Source organism: Phoxinus phoxinus (genome assembly GCF_949152265.1).
Source record: "Phoxinus phoxinus genome assembly, chromosome: 3".
In the NCBI taxonomy this organism is placed as follows: domain Eukaryota; kingdom Metazoa; phylum Chordata; class Actinopteri; order Cypriniformes; family Leuciscidae; genus Phoxinus; species Phoxinus phoxinus.
Window position 1 is genome coordinate 29,626,533 of NC_136878.1, and position 11,319 is coordinate 29,637,851.

General features: G+C 37.4%; 1 protein-coding gene and 1 long non-coding RNA gene across 4 annotated transcripts in view; both read right to left on the reverse strand.

The window, feature by feature from the left end:
* LOC306996385 overlaps positions 1-11,238 on the reverse strand; it is a 43,561-nt gene extending 32,323 nt beyond the window's left edge. The window contains exons 1-2 of one of the 3 annotated variants that reach the window (XR_013797062.1): positions 11,042-11,238; positions 6,865-6,939 (exon numbers count right to left, since the gene is read on the reverse strand). This is a non-coding gene — a long non-coding RNA (uncharacterized lncRNA). The remainder of the gene's footprint in view (positions 1-6,864; positions 6,940-11,041) is intronic. The other 2 variants (XR_013797063.1, XR_013797064.1) reach the window with 2 other exon arrangements.
* The window catches only part of ccnh (cyclin H), a 184,475-nt gene that overhangs the window by 99,782 nt on the left and 73,374 nt on the right, over positions 1-11,319 (reverse strand). The window lies entirely within an intron of this gene.

An 11,319-nucleotide genomic window follows, 5' to 3' on the forward strand; every position in this document is an offset into this window, starting at 1 on the left:
TTGTTGTTGGCTAAATATTAAAATAATTATTTAGTTTAAAATGTTCAAAGCTATTGGTTATTTCTTATATCAACCATATTATCATTACAATTCTACTGTGTTAACAATGTTACTGAAATTATCCTTTATTGGAGAATATGTGTTAAGGTTAAATAATTTAGTCAGTGTTAGGCCTCTAAAAAAATCTAATTTAGTATTCAACTAACTTGCATTAGTCCTCTAAAAAATAGGCTACCTTATTTTTTTTAACCGACCCTGAATAAATTCATAATAGAGTAGACCTATTAAAAGCCTGCTACAAAGAATAAATACAGTAGGCCTATAATAAGAGGGCGTTAAGCCAGAGGAGAAAAAAATATCTCACAAATGCCAAGTTCAAATACAAGCGCTGAGGACAATAGTGGTGATGTCATGTTTTAACGCGGTCTGCAGCAAAGCTATGCTTCAAAACTTCAAGCTCAATACGCCACTTCTTTTACATACACACGCCTTATTCCCACACTTATTCAGCTCAGCAGAAGCAGCGTATATAGCTATGATGCCTGTGAGATATTCACAGCCGTTAGGCTACTGTTCCTGCTTTGGGGCCCGCGTCTGCTGAGGCTGGGAACGGTCGCCACTTTCTAAAGGGATGCAGATGAGTCGGGTGCACTTGACATCTTTTCATGACCCATGTCGCCCCCAGCCCCCCCAGCCCGCCGGCGCTGTCTGTCATATTCTGGATAGGGCCGTGGCATTGCCACTTGCCCTCGAGCGTGGGAATGGGAGCGTCCAGTCGTTCACATCTACTGCGCTCCGTTTAACGGAATCAATTAAGGAGGACCGACCCCCTCGCTCCCCATGTGCCCACCCCTTTTCATTTTTGTCAGCTCTCTCTATATGTCCTAATTATTTCTGTTTGGGATGCCAGCGCCGTTTCCTGGCCAAAGGCGACCGAGCTGAAATAAATAGTGAGCACGTGGGTTCCTCTCTCTTCACGTGTCAATTTTCAGTAGCTAAATTGGTGAGATCATACAAACTCGAATATTATTAATTTAATCTCTGCACGTCTATTAATTTATTATGTCGCGTAAAACAATACTTCCTTAGGGGAAAACGAAGCTGACTTTTTTTGGATTGCATTTTTTGCGCGCGAGCGATGAGTAGAAAAAGCATAGTCTACTTTTCAAGCAACATAACAGGCTATTAAATAAAGCCTAACAAATAAATACATAATAAAACCCAAATTCTGTCTGACATTGTGTGTAGCTATCAGCTCTCCAAAGGTATTGACACATATAATGCACCCTAACACATTTTCTTTTTGTAAATGTATCTTCGTGTCATTAGGCATCCAGAGTTTTCGATGATCCAGGAGGCAGTTTTTACTTTCGGTTATCTAGCTTTATGAAGTGCAAAATACTCATACAGCTAGATAACCAAAGATAACAACTCGCTTCCAATTCCACAACAGTAATCCCCGGATACCTCCGTGTCTTGTGAATAAATCCAAGTGGAGAAGTTGCTAAAAACACATTAAAAACAGGCACGGGACTTCACAATTGTCATTTGTAGTTCTTAAAAAGTAGGTGTGCTCGCAAGAAAAATAAATGACAGTTTCTTCACAGGGTAATGAGAATCAAAACGGAAGCTATAATCCATTTGACATCGGAGCAGTTAACGTTAAAACAATATGAGAGTTGGAGTGAGGGAGCCTGTCGAATAAGAAGCAGTCATCCTCGCACAGGCCATCATTTGCATTGCAAATTACCTCCCAATCTCACAAAAGGCTCCTTTGGCTCTATTAAATCGTGGCAGCAGCGATATCCCACGGAACCAGCAGCGAGATTATACAAAGGAAAAAAAAAATCCGATTCCAGAGGAAAAAAGTGCACACGGAAATAACATCGCGTTTGTTTCGGCACTGAATGGAGAGATCTCTCTCTTATTTTTGGCCGAGTGGTGGCAGGTTGTCCGTGCACGGAGGAGATCGGTAATGCCACAGATCCCTGAGAGCTGCTATGAGAGAGACGAGAGGAGGATTGTGTTGCTGCTGCCAGCGGTCTGAGAGAGGGAACAGGGCCACATCTCGAGGAGTGGGGGGCGGAGGGGGTAAGCGGGGGGGACGGGCTTCCAGTACCAAAATATGGACCAGCCAGAGAAGGTCAAAGGTCTCGGACCACGGGAGTGCAAGGCGATGATGATGATGATGATGAGGATGATGATGTCATTAGAAATCTCCAGAGTGCGTTTGTTTCCCTCGTGCAGGTTGAAGCTGCGATCCTGCACGCACTGTTTCTGTACGCATAATGCATTTTCAGCTACTTGCATATAGGCTACTTGATGGAAATATTTCAGAGGCAATGCCAATCACCCTCGATCACGAGGATTTTAGATTGTGCGACTGAATAGATGGAAAATGCTCGCCAGCGACACAAGGAGTCTTGCGATCCTTCCTCTGGCATTGACAGACAACACGCAAAGGTATGTTTAGCAGAATATAGCAGATCGCACTTTAGACTGAGTACGGTGATTTACATCGCTAGTAGATGTTGATGCCCTCATTTTCTGACCACTGATATCAGATTATTTATTTGTTCAATTGATTATTCACATGGACTTTCTGTTCAACAAGAACTGTAATTGAGTGCAAGTAAGTGGATAACAAACATATCATTCAAAACGTGATGCTGACTTTCCAGCATCTGTGTGGGTTTCAGAATGTGGGACTCACAGTACCTCTCTCTCTCTCTCTCTCTCTCTCTCTCTCTCTCTCTCTCTCTCTCTCTCTCTCTCTCTCTCTCTCTCTCTCTCTCTCTCTCTGTGAGTGTGTGTGTGTATGACTTTGCAAAAGCTGCATATGGAATAAAATTATATATATATATATCACTTTTCTTATAAAATGTGTCTTCATTTCATTTTCCCACTCACCGAATAAACTGAGCCACTTGTCACAATATGGATGTCAGCACAGGTGTTCTATTAGGCCTATAGATGATCTCTCGCCTTATAGGTCTCTAATTTTGGTCAAAAGACATATAATTTGAATTAAATCTGATATGATGGCTTTCTTGACTGAATTGGTTCAGGTGAACCATGTTACAACAGCAGTTTTGAATCATTGGCCCAGGGTGAGACATACTCTCAGCAACAGTTCATTATCAAGTTTATAAAGGCAAAAATAATAGTTTGAAGTTGGAAAACTTAGACCTCATTTGTAAAACTCATTGTTTAACATAATAGGATTATTCAGGCCTTATAGAGCTGTTATAATGCCAAAATGAATAAAATCATGAATACGAATCAAAACATAGCCAAACACAAACAACAAACACAAAGCAAAGCTAAAATCAATAGGAAAAACACGTTTGACTCTTTGCAATTTATAGCTCACATACAAACACATTATGTATAAGAACATGTATGTAAAAGTTGCCTGCCTCTCCTGAAAAAACAACAAATTTCTATTTGTGTTTCTTCTTCCAATAATCGTAAAGAGGACTGATCAACATTACAGTGATTAAATAAGAAGTAGCCTAATGACAGCTCACATCTCAGAAATTTGTGTGAGAGAAGATAAAATGTGTGATTGATGAATCACTGCCCGGAGATCATATTTTCTATCCCAACATGCACAATTAAATTCCCTAGCGCACAATGACAAGTTATGTCACTGTCACCCATACCACTGCATGAGACTTTGGCCTTGAGACCAGTGCTTTGTGTTAGATCAGTTCAAAGTAGCCTATGTTAACATATGACATTGTTCTACAATGGTTATATTACCTCGAGAATACATTTAAAAGCACCGTTTTCCATTATATGAAATTTCTTTTGTCAAAGTCTGTAATGCGACTAATAGCTCTATATGATTCGTAATGGCCATTAAAAAGAAGGATGAGAAGAGTCTCCAGATGTACTCACTTGAGCAAAGGTTTTTTTTTTAATTAGCCGAAGCCGACGTGACCAGATGCAACTCCTGCTGTAGGTAAAGAAGCCGGCGCGCACGAGGAGCTTTCGGTTTAAAATTGCCGCTAATACTCAGTTGATTGCGCGTGCCTCAGCGGCTCTGATTCTCACAAGAGCGCAGTCCAAGCGCACGAGCACGACAGCTACCGTATAAGCGAGAGCCAGTGAGAGGGGGGGAGAGAGAGGGAGGAAGGAGGGGTTGAGAAGTTTCCCATAACCTATTTGTCTGCAGCACCAAATAGAAAAGTGCACTGTTGAGCAGAGAAGGTCGGCATGTTTTCCCCCCCTTTCTTTCCTTTTCTTTTTTTTCATGAAGGGTGTTCGGGAGGGGGCAGTCCTCTCTGTGAAAGAAAGGACGTGCTCTGAAATTCAAACAAGTTCGCCAGGTCTTTTGTTGGACTTGAACTGAGGAGGCATTGTTCCTCTATTGGCGTGGACTAGCCCCAAGTTCCCAGACCAGGTTACGGATTGACTGCGGTAATGAATTTGCTCTGAGCGCTTCTTCCCAACACGTTTTGACTGACGGAACGCAATGGCAATCTGACACTGAGAGGACATCATTAGCTCGGAGAAAACGTGCACACCGATACGCAATGGCTTGTGAAGAAAAAGAATAGAGAGAGAGAAAAAGTGAAATCTTTACACTTTAAACTTACCATAAGAGTGCGCGTATACGCAGGCACAAGGCCATGATTGTTTAGGCCTAAGGCTATACACGCAATAACATTTACAGTGTGAAAAATCATTTTACAGTGAATTCTCTTTTGGCACTGTAAAAAAAATATATGATCAATAAGTTAAGTCAACAAGTGCATTGATTTAGCTCATCAACTTTTTTATAAGTTATACAATATTTAATACTTTTTTAAAAGTCAGTTTAAGGTAGCCTAATGTAAGTTGAAATGACAAACTTCTAAGTTGATTATACTTAAATGGTAGCCTATATCTTATTTTCACGTAGTGCAACGTCAACTAAATACTTTTTAAACAATACATTTATGCTGTAGCCTATGCAAATGTATAATGAAGAAATAAATAATTATATTGTTTATGTTTTGTCAATGCCATGATGATCCTAACAAAAAGTGCAGTTGCTATAGTTACCTCATCTGACGAATGAGAATGCTGTTCGCCAGTGTAAGCTTATTTAAATACGGGCACTGATTTGCTTCTAATCTAACTTTGACCATAGACCTAAAAATAGATATTTATTTGTAAGACGCTGATGCCAGACCTTCTGTTTTGACATTCTATGTTGGGGCTTCAAACCTTTAATTAGGGGGCCAGACCCCCGCCCAAACCCTCACAGATTCACACAATGAATATCCGTAAATTATTATTTATAATTTTTACATTGTGATTTTCAAAGCGTTTTATAGACTCTCGTACAGATATTAAACACATCTCTTCATTTGAGATTCTAAACGTTTCCAAATAATGTTGCCTAATTCGTATTCTTCCACAGTTCTCAATTATTGCTAGCCCTTGTGTTTGACTAAAACGAATTCACGTTTCAATTTTACAACGAGGTCACGTCCAATGACGTAGCAAGCCTATCGGCTACGTGCAGCCATATTTAAATACATCAGGGAAATTAGCGCATCAAATATGCAAATCCCCCAACATATCCTTTCTTTCAGCGGTCGGAGTAATTTCCCCTCATCGGCTTCGAGGTGGCTTGTTTCTTTTTTTCGGAAGAATATGTAAGTTGCTGTTTTTTATTGAAAGGAAAGCACCTTTCTTGAGCGTGAATACTGGACGATATTGCAGCAAAGAAGCGGAGCCATCATGCATAATGAGACGCCTTGCTCCGCCATTCTTACATCTTCACCGCAGTTGGTCCTTGCGTGTGTATAATTTTTAATATTGATGCATATTTAAAAGGTATATTTGAATTTCCTTTGCATTCACAATGGCTGTGTTGTCTTTATTTCCATCGCATTTGGCAGTGATTTGGCTCTTCGCGATGCGGATATTTTATATTGTAGGCTAAAGCATTGTCTCCATTATTGTACAATTTCAACCATTGAGTAGGTTTAACAACACTTCATAATGTATTTTTTTCTTATTCATTCTTTAGGATCCGCCAATAGATACAAATATTATAAAATGCACATTCAAAAGCATTATGAGAGAACAAAGACATTTGAACGGCTCAAACAAAAAGACACAAAGAGCATTGTGACATTAGCATATCATTAATTTAGAACATCGCTCGTTCAGAAACAATCGGTAAACAGATACTACAGCCTATTAGACAAAGCAAATATTCGCATACAATTTGGAGACGTCTATACGAAATAAAATGAATAAAGTAAACATTCTGTTTCTGTGCATCTAACAGTATTAACATAGTAATTAGAATAGAAGACATTTGGTGTACATTTTGTAAATTAATACATAATTCAAAAATTAGCATCCTATCTTAAGTTTTCTAGTTGCATTAAACCACATAGCCTAATTGGTCTGCAAAAAAAGAAAACATGAAATCATGAGGCAAATGCTTAGACAATTAATTGACAAACGAAATCTATTGCTTTGAACTTGCCATTCACACAAACATCGTCGACCTCAAAACTTACCGCTAAAGTCATCATTAGGCCTAATATCCATTTCCTATTAATATTACTGCGTTCACTTTCGAGACATGACTCTTTCCCAAAACTTTTTTTTTTTGCACAATCTTAGGCATCTCTCCTTCATGGTTCATCGTAAAGCGTCTGATCTTCATCTTGTAAACCTTTGCTCAACTGATCTGGCACCCAATAGAAGTGGTCAGACGGGCACGCGTAAAGATTTACTCCCAATGGGTCAACACACGTGCTCGCATGTTTTCCGCCTAAAACAAACTTAAGACAGCCTTGCAGCCTATACCTTTTTATACGAACAGACGCCAATGAGAGAAATATGACTTACTTGGACTCTGTCTGTCCTCATCTTGGCGACTTCGTACGGTCCGAAGTTGTGTAGCACATGTGTGCTCTGCTGCGCCTGTTTGCAACACAGCAGGACCGCGATTACCATACTTATGCATATTTAAAACCTACAGAGAAAAGGGTTTCAAACTTTCCCACAGCTCCTATAAACTATAATGGGTGACAATGACTCACCACGTCTTGAATAATAACACACAATTATTGTGTGCCATTATTGGATAATGAAACCGATTGTCTTATAATCTTAATTTATTTTTGTTATTTTTACTGTAATAATCGTTTTGCATAAAATTCTTAGAATTTTTTTAAAGGTTTTTATAGTCTTAGTTAGTATAAAACGAATAGGCTATATATATGCCTAGTCAGATTTCGACTTCGCGGAGAATTAAAAGGGATTTCAGAGCATTCATGATGACATCCCCAATATCAAAAAGTAGCCTAGCCTATTCTAATAACTTTGAGACTGTTTACGAGGCAAAATAGACGTTTCACAACGAAAAAAAAAAATGTCTCGAATTTGTTTATTCACTTCTTCCACACATTTTAGATCCGTTAACAAACAATACATTAAGATTCTTGCTTTTGATTATCGTTTTTTTTTTTCCCAATGTGTTCTTGTAAATCTACAATCTTGACTAGGCTGTTAATTAAAAATATAAAGTTCATATAATTCTTATTATAGATGTAGATAAAAAAGGGAGACTTACATATATTTAGGGAAATTTTTAGCATAAAAAATACACCTGTAATCCAGCCTCTAAATTATAGGAACATGAAAATAACGTCTAGCGTCTAAACGAGCATTTCTCATTCTCATTTCTCTCTTTTTTTTGCTGTTGTTCTTTTTACAATCATTGATATCATCAACATTAATAGCTAGCTATATAACATAATACATGATTAAAGAGTGGTTTAAGTCAGTTAAACGTGTGATAGATAGAGAGGCGCGGAGAAGCTGGCTCCAGGTAGCTAATTCAATACAAAGACATGAATGCTTTCATTCCATTGTTTAGCTCTGCCGGATAATGTAGTGCACACCTCACGATTAACAGAGATTTATAAATTAAGAATGAAGGTGGGTATTTACTAATATTTAAAAACTGAAAAAAGAAAGAAAGAAAAAGACTTCAGGTTTCTCAAACTTCCCCCTTTTAACTGTTTCTACCTCATGACCATGATGCTATCCCAATTTATATTAACGTGTTAGACGTTATATGTTTAACTATATTCTAAATTATATTTCAAGCCTTTTATGAATATTTCCTCAGCCACTGATTCTCTAGAAATTCATTCGAAGTAAGAAATGACATTTTAGTCGTCGTGACACATTTCCGTAAGACGCGGCGACATCTAGTGGTGCAATGCTCTAACAGAAACTGCTGCAGAAACAAACGGAACGGTTTAAGTTGGACACGAGCGAAAATTCCATTCACAAATTAAAAGCAATTTATCATTATAATTATATTTGTTTATGCATAAGGTTTTCTTGTCTCTATAAAAGCTTCCATCTAAATAGACTAGTTATCATAACTGATTGAGGCTATAAAAAAATGCTGGGTTGTTTTAACCCAATTTTGGGTCAAATATGGACAAACCCAAACGTTGGGTTAAAAATGTAATTTAAAAAATGTAACCCAACGGCTGGGTTAGTCCATATTTGACCCAAAATTGGGTTGAAACAACCCAGCATTTTTTAGAGTGAACGATTTCAAATTGTAAGCAACTATTGAAGTAGGCCTATAGACATAGGTCTATAAATAATCGCTTTCTTTAAATTACAGGAGCTTTGCGTCCATTTCTTTTCGTAGACACGTTTCACAATTTTCTATTTATGGGAAATAAAATTCGGCACACACATAGGCTAGGCTACGCCACAGTTTTCACACCATTTATCCAAATACTCGGTTTATGATAGAGGTCTTTGTTAAATCCGGTTATATTTATGTCTGCCTCAATTATGAGTGATGACTAACAGTTCTTCCTCTAAATTATATGCAGTACTGCGAGGTTGTCGGACACCTATGGCAACTGTGAGAAATATGGAGGAAAGTCATGCTCGTTTGTTCTCTCCGCGTCCACTTAAGCCAGAGCCTTTAATAAAGCCAGGAAATGTGCTGGTAAACAAAGAGACATTACAAAGTCTTCTTCTCTAAAAAGTCGCAGCCACTGATTGCAAAATACGACAGATTATAAATGCGTTCTCAATATGATGCATTGAACCTTGATGGGGTTTTTTTTACATTGTGATAACAGTTTTTAAACTTACAACACTAAAATGTAGCCCATTCGATTTAATCTTCATAAAACAACTTTAAACTTACTATATTCACTTGATGTAGGCTAGTCAAAAACGCATTTAAGCCCCCCTTTCGATTAAGCATAAAATGTCTTCGAGATGTTTCGTAATTTGTATTGATTTTATGTAGGCTTATATTTAAAAATTACATTCAGGCCTATTTATTATAATATTCATCTGGTAATTTAGTCATTTTCGATTAGATATTGTTGCCAAATCATCTGCAACAATGTAGCTAATAGACGAATCAAAAATTGCATAGGCTATTGCATGGCTGATTAAAAATGACCAATGACCGTGTAACTTAAAAGGAATGAAGTTTTTCTTCTTTCTTTTAATCCAGAGGAACTGCTATTGTATGTTTTCGTTCATTTTCTGCAGAAAGTCACCTTTGAATTTTGAAGCAAAAATAATTTTCATTTATGTCTGGAGTCAGAATGGGTTTACTGTAATGATCTGTTTTTTTTGTTTTGTTTTTTAATCATTCATTATTTTTAATCGTGGAAAGTTTCACAGCGCATGTTTAATCGAATTTGGGATGGGATTATCAAAATACGTTTTACATTTTTTTTTCTCTTTTTTTCCTCAACCGCTTACACCTATGTTAATTTGGTAATTGTGTATGTGTTTGGAAAAACGCTGTTATTAATTGTTCATATAATCTAAACTTCAAACCAAGATTGAATTGGCAGGAAATGTAAACTGCAAATTATTTCAAAGTAAAAGTGCGCCTTCGATTGATTCTCTTTCTTTCGTTTGTATTCATATATACAATGTATTTTTTAAAGATTTCTGTAAGATTTCGTGTGATTTTTCTGTCATGCTGCATATAATGGAGACAGAATACCCGACGAAAACCTGTTGATTAAACGTTGAAACCATCTCTTTGTTGTGACTTTCTTCTCGATCATTACAGACTTTCAAAAACACTTAGCCTACATTTTAGATTAAACACGTTATGTTTTATATACGATACTGTAGGCTATATTAAACCAAGTATCAACGTTAGAGAATATATACAGGGAATATATTGTCCTTACATCTGATAAGAATCTGTGATGAAATTGGACTCTTTTATGCACTAAAAATATTATAGCATATTTTGAGGCCAACAGCAATTAGGCTAATGATCAAATAGCCTAGCTAGAAATATCTTAAATGTAATCAAAACAAATAGAATACAATAAAAAAAAAAAAAAAATACACATACAAATGAAAGCCTAATCGAAGAGTATGAATGTGTAGTCTATACAGAATTGCGTGTGAATGCAATCAAATAAAGGCGGTCATAATCTTTTAAAATATGAACAATGGGGACATCTTGTGGCCAAATGGATTCATTGTCTCTTCAACAGCCTCTGCTGTTTCCACAATAATGCAATTCATTTGCATTGGGTCACCTCAGAACTGATATTTTTTTTCAAAAATCTATTTCATAATTTTTATAGAATAGGCCTATTTAAAGATTAATAGCCTACACCATTACACATTCAAAAGTAGACTCGCACATTACATTTATAGCCTAGCCCTAGTCTGTTACGAATAGCCTATTAGACTAATTTTTACTAATATAGGCCTAGGCTACTCAGGCTATATGTTAGCTTTTTGGTTGGAATTTAGAACCAACCAAGGGGGGAGAAATAAGAACCAAGAATGAAAGACAGGCAGTTGTGGGCGACGTCAGCCATTCTAGAATGTTCATTATAAAACCACCAACGGCCTTCGTTGCACAACCCTGTCACGTTGGCGTTACCATGCTGACCAGACAATAGCCTATATTTACCTTTTAAAGCTGAAGCAAAGCGAAAGACGTCGTTCATATACCTTGTTAAAGTTTGCTTAACCGTTTTTAAGCTCTTACCTCCCTCAAGCAGAACGAGATTTAGCCTACCAATGTTTAATGACTTTTTGGTCTCTTTATTTTACTCCCAGTGTTCCTTTTAGGAGGTTTAGTTGTGTAGGCCGTTCTTGACAGGTGAGAAATCTGGTACGTGCCGTTGTTTTGCATCCTTCAAACTCATGAAAGTGCCTCAAGTTCATATCGCGCTCTCAACTTCCGGTTTCCATATATGGACTGGACACTGTGTACGACAGAAAGCCGCTGAAAGCCTTCTGATTGGCTATAAAAACAGTCTAACC